General features: G+C 39.2%; 2 pseudogenes across 1 annotated transcript; both read right to left on the bottom strand.

Moving 5' to 3' along the window:
• Window positions 1-6,391: 6,391 nt before the first annotated feature.
• LOC110060124 (uncharacterized) lies at window positions 6,392-8,053 on the bottom strand (annotated as a pseudogene). Its single transcript, XR_016206116.1, has 3 exons — window positions 7,710-8,053; window positions 7,327-7,517; window positions 6,392-6,804 (listed from the first exon to the last, which is right to left on the bottom strand). The product of XR_016206116.1 is annotated as an uncharacterized LOC110060124 (transcript).
• Window positions 8,054-9,447: 1,394 nt separating this feature from the next.
• LOC149115745 (RYamide receptor-like) lies at window positions 9,448-10,984 on the bottom strand (annotated as a pseudogene).
• Window positions 10,985-11,211: the final 227 nt, after the last annotated feature.

Here is an 11,211-nt window from a genome sequence, read left to right as displayed (position 1 = left end):
TTTAAAAGCCAAGAGATAAAGGTAGAGTCGCCTAAGAAGATTTTATTGACATGGTGATTGAGAGAAATAAAATTGTACGTGCCAGTTCTTTATAGTCGGGGGCCCGGTGCTTAGAAATGTGTAAAATGGGTATCAGAGTAAGGCCTTCTGGCTACCTTTAAAGTGCTGCCATGCTGCGAATTCTAGAAAAAAAAAAAACTGTCAAATAAATTCTTTAGCTTTCTTGTTAATTCTTTTTGTATTTTTCCCTTGTAGCCTGTGCACTTCCATTTGTAGTTTCAGTTTTTCCCATAAAGGCGGTGAGAAACGAACGGTACACATAGCAGCACAGGAACAACTTATGTCCCTTGGCAGACATCATAGAGATCGGCGATGAAGGCTTGAAAATTTTCCAAAAGGGTCGTCACCACAGCTGGTGAACTCAAACAACATGTACTGAGATGTGAAATAAAGTTTAGAAGAGTGAGTCAGGGAGGACGATGATTTTAAATAAGTAAAGCTGCGCAAACGCCACAATAACCAGTTTCATAATCTTGTTGTGTGGATGCCGTCCACAAATTGCGCATGCAGAAATGTTTCAAAATTCTTTATTCGACAGCGTCATCGTCGTGGTTAGCTTAAATTTTTCAGACTTCAAGAAAGTAATTTTTATCCCACTGTCATACAATTATAATCTTCAGTTCGTCAGTTCCCTACATGCAATTACGCACACGTAGTCAAAAATTAATCAGGATTAAAGTTTTGTCTAGTTTGACGATTTTTACATTGTTAACCTGGATTCGCTAAGAACTTCCACAACTATGATGACGAAGAATTGACGAATAAAACGCAATTTAGACTCGATATTTTGTTCAAAGTCTCTGTAAATGTCTGAAATATTTCGAGTTTGCAACTTCCTTGTTAAAATTGCAGGTTTACTGGAGTAATTCTTCTTTCAACTGGTGGCATTTGCTTCTCGGCCGCGTAGCTTATTCTCTCTCCAATTCAAAATGAAACTTAATTCTCACCTTGTTTTCTCTGTTACACCCTCAATAAACTCGTTCGTGTGCTCTGTAGGCTCCGCAAATAATCAGTGCGCGTGTAGCCAAGGTCTTAAAAGCGCAAAATTTGTCCGCCATTACCAAGATTTCGTTACAAGCGGATCAAATCTGACCACGAGGTACCGAGGAATAAAATGCAAATGAAACCTCGCACCTCGTTTTGCACGAGCAATATGCAGGGCGACGCTGCTTGATCTTTTGTTGAGTTGAGTTAATTGGCCACGCTCGATATATCAATATTCTAATCATGGGCCCTCGTTCCCTTGGTCGCTTTCCATTCAATCAAAAATTCCGACAATTTGGAACCGGGGACAAATGCTACGGAAATTTCTTGGGAAAGTTTCCGAAAAGTCCGGAAATTATTGCATTTCCGATAAGCGAAGCATTCAACTGAAACTTCCGGGAATTTCGGTAGGAAAGTCAAGTGGAGAGGAAATTTCCGATAAGAAATTTCCGAAATATTCGGTATACCTCGCAAGGTTGCCACTTTTCCTGAAATTTCGAAAAATACTCTTCCATTTGTCTCTGGGAATTTGCTTAAACTCAAGCCTTGTTTTTCCATGGACTGGAAAACGCCCAAAGAAAACATCACCAGATAAAGATGATTTTCCTCAGAGCCTCGGAGCATGTAAGAATATTGACATATCGAGCTTGGCCTAATTGGTGATTGCTATCAGAATGACAATTTATTTTCCCTTTAAAAAAAAAACTCTGTGGAGAGAAATCAGAAGCACCTAATTTTTTGAAAATTTAAAGTGACCCTGAACCCTCTTCAGAGATTTTTTTTTTTAATTTTGTAAACAGTTTTTGAGTTAAAAGCGCTTAAAGTTACACTTAAATGTGTTTTTTAACAGGCAACCTGATATATAAAACTGATGACCGCAACATGTTTACCTATGATTGGACATTTGTGTGATACCATTATTGTAACATCACTTGTTAAACAGTGGCAGTATTCATCCTTCAAAGTATAGCTTCTGGAAATGTGCTGGAAACTGTTGCCAGACTCCTTCATGCTTCAATTTGCTCGAAAGTGCCGAGTCGGCTATTATTTCCTAAAACTATTTAATTATTCCCATAAGTTACTTTGTGAAATCGTTTGAACAGGCAAACGCTAACACTTGTTCGCTAGACAATATCAAAGGTGAATTCGGCATTTGCACCTATAAATCAACAATAAATATCACACTGAAAATCCTATGATGTACGGAAGTACGTGTCCCAGAAACTTCTTCAGTTGGTAGAAGTTTCATGGTCGTGATCACAACATGCAAGTGACTGACAAACGCAGTTCTCGTTCGGGTTTTTAATTCATTCATAATACCATTTAGATCTCGACAAGGAATGAAAAATATTCTTTAACTGTGAGAAAAAAAAAAAAAAGACGCCAACTATCTTGAGGGCTAGGTTCTTGGGCTTGTGCACATGACGGTTTATTGTAAAATAAATAAAGTCTGCTGCGCTTATGAAGCTTAAAAATGCTCTCGAATCAAACATAGTTTAACATTCTACCCCGGGTATAGGTAATGATGACATGATAATAAGTTACGGAGAGTCCCTCCGGCCTGGGACAAGCCTGAGACCAGGCGAAAATAGAGGCGGAGAGTACAACTAGATCAAGCCTGATTTACTCGTTGGGTGGAAGGGTACGTCCCTGTCGCTTCCGCGGCCTCGAGTAAAATGATGAGATGGAACATTTGTAAAGGGGGAGGGGTAGTCAATTCTTTTATACTGTCATTTGCATGTAGTCTTTAGGGTGTCAATTACCGATGCAAATGAGTTTGCATAGAACACAGTGGCGATACAAAAAGGAGACAAAGGGATGAAGGAGTTTAATTTGTTTCACTTGGACTGAGGGGAGTTCTGAAATCGAAGCTGAGGACTTATAAAGTGAGTAACAGCTTAATTGTATAAAGTACGAAAGTAAGTGTCTGAAGAAAAACCTTCCGGACGCTGCAGGTGATAACAACGTGTAAATGATCGACAGAAGCTCCCTGTCTTGGCTTCTCACTCAGTCAACAAACCATTTCGATCATAACGCGTACGTGGAAAAAATATTCACTAAAAACTGAACCAAACAGCAACCTCAACAGAAAAAATAACCAGGGTATTTGGAAGGCGCAATCCTAAAGCAATAAAAAAAAAAAGGTGAAGAAGAAAAATGGGTACTTATAACCTGTTTTAAAGAGTGAGTCTTACTAGTGACACATAGACAATGAACCATCAACAATACTTCAGTAACAGCTGGCAAAAATTGTATAATGAGCTCAGCAGAGGGAAAAACACCAGGACATTTTCTTCAAAATACAAGTTAGTCTCCCAAGAAAGGCACTGCTGGTATATAAACCTTTGCATATGCCTGTTGTCTTCAGAATCAGGTTCAGGGAGTTCTGTGTGGGACATCACGATTTGGTGCTGCACCTAGGCAGCTCATAAAATACTGTTGAGTAAAACAAAGACGAAAGAAAAAGGGTGCTTAATTTGTTGTACTAAAACTGTGAGAGAGTTATGAGAAAACATACATAGAAATGGCTGAGGAATGAGAATCGGTCGGACTTTATTATTCAATATTGTATTGACATTTTCACGCACTTTAATTTTTTGCTTCCAAATTAAGAAAATTGCCAAATAGTATTCATAAACCTTATTGCTTGCTAATCAGTAAGAAAATTAATAATTTACGAAATAACTACAAATGATGGCAAAGGAATCGTCCAAAGAATGGTTAGAAACCGGTGTTTGAAGTATATTAAGCGTACATTGAATCAAACAAAAAGTAGTATTGAAATAAGAATTATTTACACGCTTTAAAGTGCAAATGACTCGAAAATTGATCGACATTTTTTTTCTTTAACCCAAATCTTTATGTTATAAAAAACATTTTAGCGAAAAAATTAACTTATTTACGTTTCGAGGACATAGTTTAAAATGCGACGAAAGATGAGTATTTTAAGGCAAAATGTGGGACAAGAGCCTGGAAACGAGTGCAGATTTGTGACGTCATCAGTTGTGATGACTGGATCAAGAGTTTTCCTCTACGCCGTCTGGGGACGATGTAGAATCGTTCGCAAGTTCCGAAGAGGATGATGCGTTCATCACGGGCGAGATATGTGCGTACCAAGTTGTTGTTGTTGTTGTTGTATCTCTAAAAGCTTGAGTGACGCTTACTACTTTTCGCCAAATAAAATACCATCGAATGTGACAGAAAACACTTAAAGCGATCAAGAGTTTTCCTCTACGTCGTCTGAGGACGATGTAGAATCGTTCGCAAGTTCCGAAGAAGATGATGCGTTCATCACGGGCGAGATATGTGCGTACCAGGATAAACCTTTGACCAGCTCTGATGAGAATGATGGCGATGGTCTTGAGGATGAAGAAGCTGATGAGGATGGCTCAACGTCTGCCACTCTAGTGCGACGATTTTAGAAAATAGCTGGTTTTCACATGACGTCACCAAAATTCGAACCACCAAACTATTGATCTTCCTGAAATTTTACTTAAATGATGTATAAGAGCAGCTGAAAACTAATATTCATACAAATTTTCGCTCCGAATGGGTTCTTGGTTTTGTGATACACTGCGCTTGAATTTCTAAGCTTTTGCGTGACGCGGCATTTACATGATGGCCTAGAGAGCTGTCATGATGGTTAAAAAAGTGACCTATTTCGGGGAACTTGGCTATCGGAACAATTCATGTCTTAGAAAAAGGATTATTTTAATGTTTTAGAGTTCCTCGAGGGATAAATTCACGCTTTTGCAGCGAAACTCAGTGACAGATGTTTCTGTTGGTTTCCGGCCGCCATGTTGGTGCCCATACGGATGGGTACCAGCATGGCGTCTCCATACAAATCTCTATAAATTTGGGTAAAAAATTTCTCCGCATATCTCGCATAAGAAAAATTGCTGTGACCAGAATTTTGGAGAGAGCCTTTGCATATTTACCTTCTTTCATTTCCCAGATTCTAGACTTTATTTATCGACCGGTTTTGATTTTGATTTTGATCTATTTTGAATTGCGTGACACTGAAAACCAGCAATAGAACGTGTGAGTACATGGTGAGTGTGTCTTACCTAGGTCTGTTTAACCATGCTTTAATATCAACTAAAATGAAAAGAGGTGATGGCGTAATCATAACCATCCTTGGTTATCAACATTAGTCCTTACGGGAAGAAAATTTAGCTGACTATTAGTATTACAGATGTTCGAGTCTCATCAATCATTTCATTGTATCTAACAGGTGTTCCTGCAGGCATTGTAGCGATGCTATTCTTGTATCGGCTCGTGAGTTTAGGGCTGAGGAAGTCGCTTACGCCAGGGCTAAACTTTCATTTGATGGCAATATCGAACGGGAAAACGGGAAATGTTTGGCGACCAAACACCATCAAACATTGTTTGGCGACCAAACATTTTACCGTTTGGCCACCATATTTGGTGGTGTCTGGTGGTGTTTGATCGTGTTTGGTCGTGTTTGATAAAATTTGAAGGCCATCAAACATTCGATCAAACAACTTAGACATTTCTTTTGTTCGCTTGTTTGATGGGTGATGTTTTGTTCATTTGGACAGCCGTATCAAACATGTTTGGCGCGCGCATGCGTACCACACTTTCTCAGCGGCTTGTATCCATTGTGTGATCTGTGTTTGATCAAACATGTTTTAAACGTGTGGCCACTCACTTCAACATCAGCATGTTTGGTCAACAAACAATGTTTGATGATGTTTGGTCGCCAAACATTTCCCGTTTGGACAGGCCTTAACACAGCATGCCGATTAACTTTCCCTGACAAACAACACAGTGCTTAAACAAGTGGCACCATTAATTCGGGACAGAAACGAAAGAACCTATCGCCGTAAAAGTGGCACTTCAGAAAATGAGTGAATACATAAACGTATTGCTCCTGTGAAATGTGTTCACAATGCATCGTACAGTAGTTGTCAGTGGAAAAAAAAAATACTCAATCGGCTTGGTGCAGAGAAGTACTACCTTGGTGTCACATTGTAATATATTTCATACAAGTTCCAGTAATTTTATTTTTGCCACCGAGGACAGGGCTAATCGAGGTACTTGCTTTCTCCTGCCTACAAGGACAAATTCAGTTGATTTTCTGAGAATAACGATATAATAATCAAGATGGTCTTGTAGTATTGTTAAGTTTCTTTCAGACCTTTACCACAGGTTTCTCAGAGCTACAGCCTATAGGTGGCTTGTTCGGTGGATATTCAGCTACTTGGGCTGAGACAACAGGAGACCATTGCCAGCATGTATTTATCGCAATATAAGATCCAGATTTGGCAATAATCACACAACTGGATATCTATCAACTTAGGAAAGTAACTGAGGTGAAACTTACTCAGAAGAGTAGTTTTCTTTATTTCCAATAAAGAGTTACAATCAAATTTGCTCTGACTTGTTCTCTTCCTGTATGAATAAAAATACATTTGGGGTCATGTGGCTTTGTCCTCTCTACAGTTCAGTAACCCAAAGATGGAACATGATTAAAATTGGCAACTGGAAATCTGAGCCCCCTGACATTCAAATGTTATCTTTCAAACTGGTATAATAAGCATGATGCTGAGGGGCTCCAGATTGACTGTAATGCTAACTATTCGTGCCCTCTATGTTAGGCATCTAGTTGCAACGGACAGTGATTGCATCGATGGCCTGGCTTTTTACATTTGCTGCAGGTGTAAGACTTTTTGTTTAGTGGGGGTTCTTCCTCAGCCAGTTGATTTTGTCCAGCCTGCATTGCATCCTGCTCAGCAACTAAAAAAGGAATGAAAAAAAAAAAGTAACTTTAGAGGTGGTAAAAAGGTTGGATTTGGTTTCCATCTATGTTTGATAATTTTTAATTTTGTAACAAACACCTTCATTTCTCTGGTTTTGTCACTAAATATTTTGGCTCAAGTTCATTTGGCAATCAGTCCACTATTACATCCCTAACAAATATCTTGTTACAAAGCTGGACTTGACTAATGGAATGCCAAGCAGATATAATAATAATAATAATAATAATAATAATAATAATAATAATAATATTGGGGAAAAAAGAATGTTTCCAACAATGAGAATTTGAATTAATTTACACTAAATTCTTCTAAGTTTTATATTTTCTATTAGTCTGTGTCCTTTATTAGTATGGGTTTCTTACAAGCTACATGGTTTGACACTTACAATAAAGATTTATTATTATTATTATTATTATTATTATTATTATTATTATTATTATTATTATTATGTATGCCAGGCAAAGGGAGTTTCTGTGTGAATGGGCTCAGTTTTATTTACCCGGGGGAAATAGCTCTGATCTGGTCCTCTTCTTGTTTTTCTGCTTGTGCTGTATGGCCTCATCTTTACCCAGCCTCTCTCCCTCTCTGTTCAAGGGCTCTGGGACCTTCTCTTCATATTTTTTTTTATAGCATTGCCTAGATCTTTCAATGGCAAACTGAATAGCAGCTTTCGGATGTCATCGACATAACCTAAGGAGATAATGAATGCAGGTACTTTGCTGTCATAAGTTACTTAGTAAAACAGGATATCAGCTGGGAAATTTAATGGCTGAGGTACGTTTAAAACATGATCAAGTGCGAATTAAAGGATGTTTTGACCGCCTGTCATCATATTTATCTTTCTCTACCCTTGGAAGTTGGGTAGTCTGAAAATAGACTTACCATATGTAGGATGAACAGCCACCTTGCACACCACTTCTTCACCAATTTTATATTTTGGATATGACACTTTGTGGTAAGGTTTTCCACCCTGGCCTGTCTCTGTTTTCCCTGTGAACGTTTTCGTTGAAGTCTAGGCTTGCCAAAATGTGCCTAAAATGTGTGATGTAAATTATAAAGACACAATACAGTAGCAGTGAAGTGGTACAATCCTGCCAAATCACATCTGTCATATGTGAACTAGTCTTAACCTCTCTTGAGTTGTGTTAAAACTATTATTTTCCCTTGTTGACTGTAATTATCTGCAGAAAGTACCAAGCCAAGAGAAATGGATCATTTTTGGATGCCAATGATCAAGGGTGGCATGAAACCCCCCCCAGGCAGCTGGTTTGAATATCCGGTGACAGCTTCTTAATGTCAGCTAAGATTCTCGTGCTCGAAAGGATAGAGGAGATTTTGTCATATGCTTTTGTGCCTAATATGAATTTAAATAAAAAAAGAAAGAAACACATAGTGATAAACCTGTTTACGGGTATAGTAGCACCAAATTAGCACAAAGTATTTATCTATTTTGATCCAGCGTCGTGGGGTAATCTCTCCATGGGAACAAGCAGAAAAGAGTGAAACGGGATGTTCTGTGTGTTTGTTACCTATGTGACCCAAAAGAGACTTCCATTTGGCTGAAATTAACTCCTCGAACCCCTGAAGAGTTGACCACACGCACCAGTGCAGATGATTTCTCACTCCTCTCATCCAGTCTTTAATCAGCTCAAGTCCCTTTTCCTGACTGGCTTTCAATAATTTCTTATTTATTGATCTAGCAGCATGCCAAATATAAAAAAATATAGGTTGTTTGGGGCTGACATTGCCTAATCCACTTTGCAATGCCCCTGTGACGATCAGAGACAAAAGTGGCCACAGACAATCCCACACTCTTTAAGAAAAGAAAGCAGCGTTTTACTCCTCCCAACTCCATGGCACTTTGCTGAAGATCATTTTAAATGCTACAAAGCAACGGCAGCTGATACAGGGAGCTATGAATTCAGTTCGGCACGGTAAGGGCACGCCGTTTGAAGCCAAGTCGCGCTTATAAGCTAAGACTTTGTCAAATCAAACTTACCTTTCTTCGCTCTCTATCTGTCACGGCTGGAACATCCCCTTGCGTTATCGCTACATCAATGGTTGGAAATGCTCCTTTTTCAATTCTTAGAACACTAGGCTGATCTGCTGGGTCGATCCTTCGTGAAAAGCTCTCTGGTGTGAAATGGACTGAACACAGCACTGATGTCTTCGATGGTTTGAACCCGCGCCGGTGTTTTTGCACAAATTTCGTCCATTTCCTTCTCACACTTTCGTTTGAAGTAAAAAGGTGCATCGGTATGCCGGGAGTTTAACTAGAATTAGTGCAGCTAACTAAACCAGGGCCGCCAGCTACACAATACTTTCCGAAGACTCTTCGATTTCGCTTATCCGCCATTCTTCCCGCCACAATCTACACAACTGATGACGTCACAGAGCATTCTGTGGCCGCGCGGAAATTGTCGCATATTTCTGACTTAAGTGCTTAACTTTAAGCGCTGGAAAATACCACTTTTGGGCGCCTCTAGAAGGTTCTAATAACGAAATCTGATCAAGCAATACCTCAATTTAAATACCAAAAAATTAAAACAGGTGTTCAAAATTTCGGGCCATATACACTTTAAGACGATTGAATACGTCCTATGAATTTAAGAAAATCACAAATCGAATTTGCACAATAACTTCAAAATGTGGGCAAACTCAGTGTCCAAAGAAAGGTTTAAAACTGTCCTGCAAAGGTTCTTTGAGCCATAGTGTCCATTGAATTTAAATAAGAAGCAGTTTTAAATTAACGTTTCTTACGAGTTTTAAGTCGACTGAACCTCTCTACTCTACATAAGTATCATCAGCTGCTGCGCTGTTCAAGATAATTTATCTGAAGAGAGCCTTAAGCCCATTACGATAATTTCTGCTGAAAATTAAACAGATACAAGGATTTATCGCACAATTTGCGATAGCCATTAACCTAACGACATATACAAAGTATAGGTCGTCACAATTCGGCCATATGATGGTGTCCGTAAAGAGGAGAATACACCAGAGGATAGTGAAGGGCAGCCAGCATACTGTAAACCCTAGCACAATAGCAATGGCCATCTTTAGCAAATTTCGCTCCCTTTGCTGGCGTTGTTGTCCAGCGTTGGCTGATTGCTCTCCTGGAATCCTCTGTGACTTGAGCTTTAGTAAGATGGTAACGTAAAGTATGGTTATCAACACCAACGGGATAAAAGTGAATACAACTATACAGGACACGAAATAATTCTCATGGGATGAGGATTCTCCAAAAAGTTCATTCCAGTTCTGCTGACAAACCAGCTTCTCTGGATGTTCAACAACTTTGCAGACGAAGAGAACTGGGGAATAAACAGCTATCGCGACGATCCAAGTGGCGAGAATAATAAACAGGCACAGATTTGAACTGATGAGTGGAGAACGGAGAGGAAATACCACAGCACCAAATCGATCCACTGCTATCAGAACCAGGCTCTGAAAGGACACAGTAGAGGAAACTTCTGTTAAGAAGGCAACCAGCTTACATAAGACCTGGCCAAAAGGACCACCGATCAACCAGGAGTCTTTATAGAGCGTTTGTATCTCCAAAGGAATCAAGAAAATCCGAAACAGCAGATCGGACATGGCCATGTTTACAATGAAAAAGTTGATGGGTTTTCTCATGGTTTTCGTCTTGTAGACAATAATTCCAATGACGGTGTTCCCAGCCAACGAAAAAATGAAGATCAGGCAGTAAGCAAATGTCATTCCAATTTTTTTCTGCTCTAGGATTGCTGGGGCAGCTCCATGACTGTGTTCCATTCATCGTTCTATTCACGTTTTCCGACATCGCCGTTCAGTTTCTTTTTCCGCTCTTACGCTGGCAAATGATTTTTTTTTCTGGTTTCTTCACTTAGTAACGTATCTATATTTATGTCCTAGTGAAGGCGGGATAACTGTTCGACTTGATGTCGGCATCCGCTCGAAAAGATTGATCAATTAGGAAATTTCCACGAAATGTTTAATGATTGGCAGATCTTTGTTCCAGCTGGTCGCAGTCTATTTGACAATATAATTCGGGTTGCTTATTTCGTGTAACTCAACAAAATGAGGTGATCAATCAGGCTTGTGCCACAAATTGCTTTTTGTTTTCATTTCATATCTTAACATCGATGAAACTGGAAGCAGACAGGGTCCTAAAATGTCAGTGCTGCTCAAATGAAGTAGTGAGAGCTGGGTGGGTTGTTTTTCAGCTCTGTTCGAAGTGTGATAAACATGACAGTCGTTCAATTTTCTTCTACCCTGTTATTTAATGAGGTTTAATAAATTGATCGTGGCATCAAATTGTCCATCATGACGAGTCAGTGAGAATACAGAATGTTCAACGTTAAAACCCGAGTTTAATAATAAACAATGCCCTATGAGAAAATGCTTC

This window comes from Orbicella faveolata, unplaced genomic scaffold, assembly GCF_042242905.1.
Source record: "Orbicella faveolata isolate gen_17 unplaced genomic scaffold, um_ofav_v1 contig_13, whole genome shotgun sequence".
Taxonomy (NCBI): Eukaryota; Metazoa; Cnidaria; class Anthozoa; order Scleractinia; family Merulinidae; genus Orbicella; species Orbicella faveolata.
The sequence above is the reverse complement of the archived record's forward strand: the minus strand, read 5'-3'. Positions and strand labels throughout refer to the sequence as shown.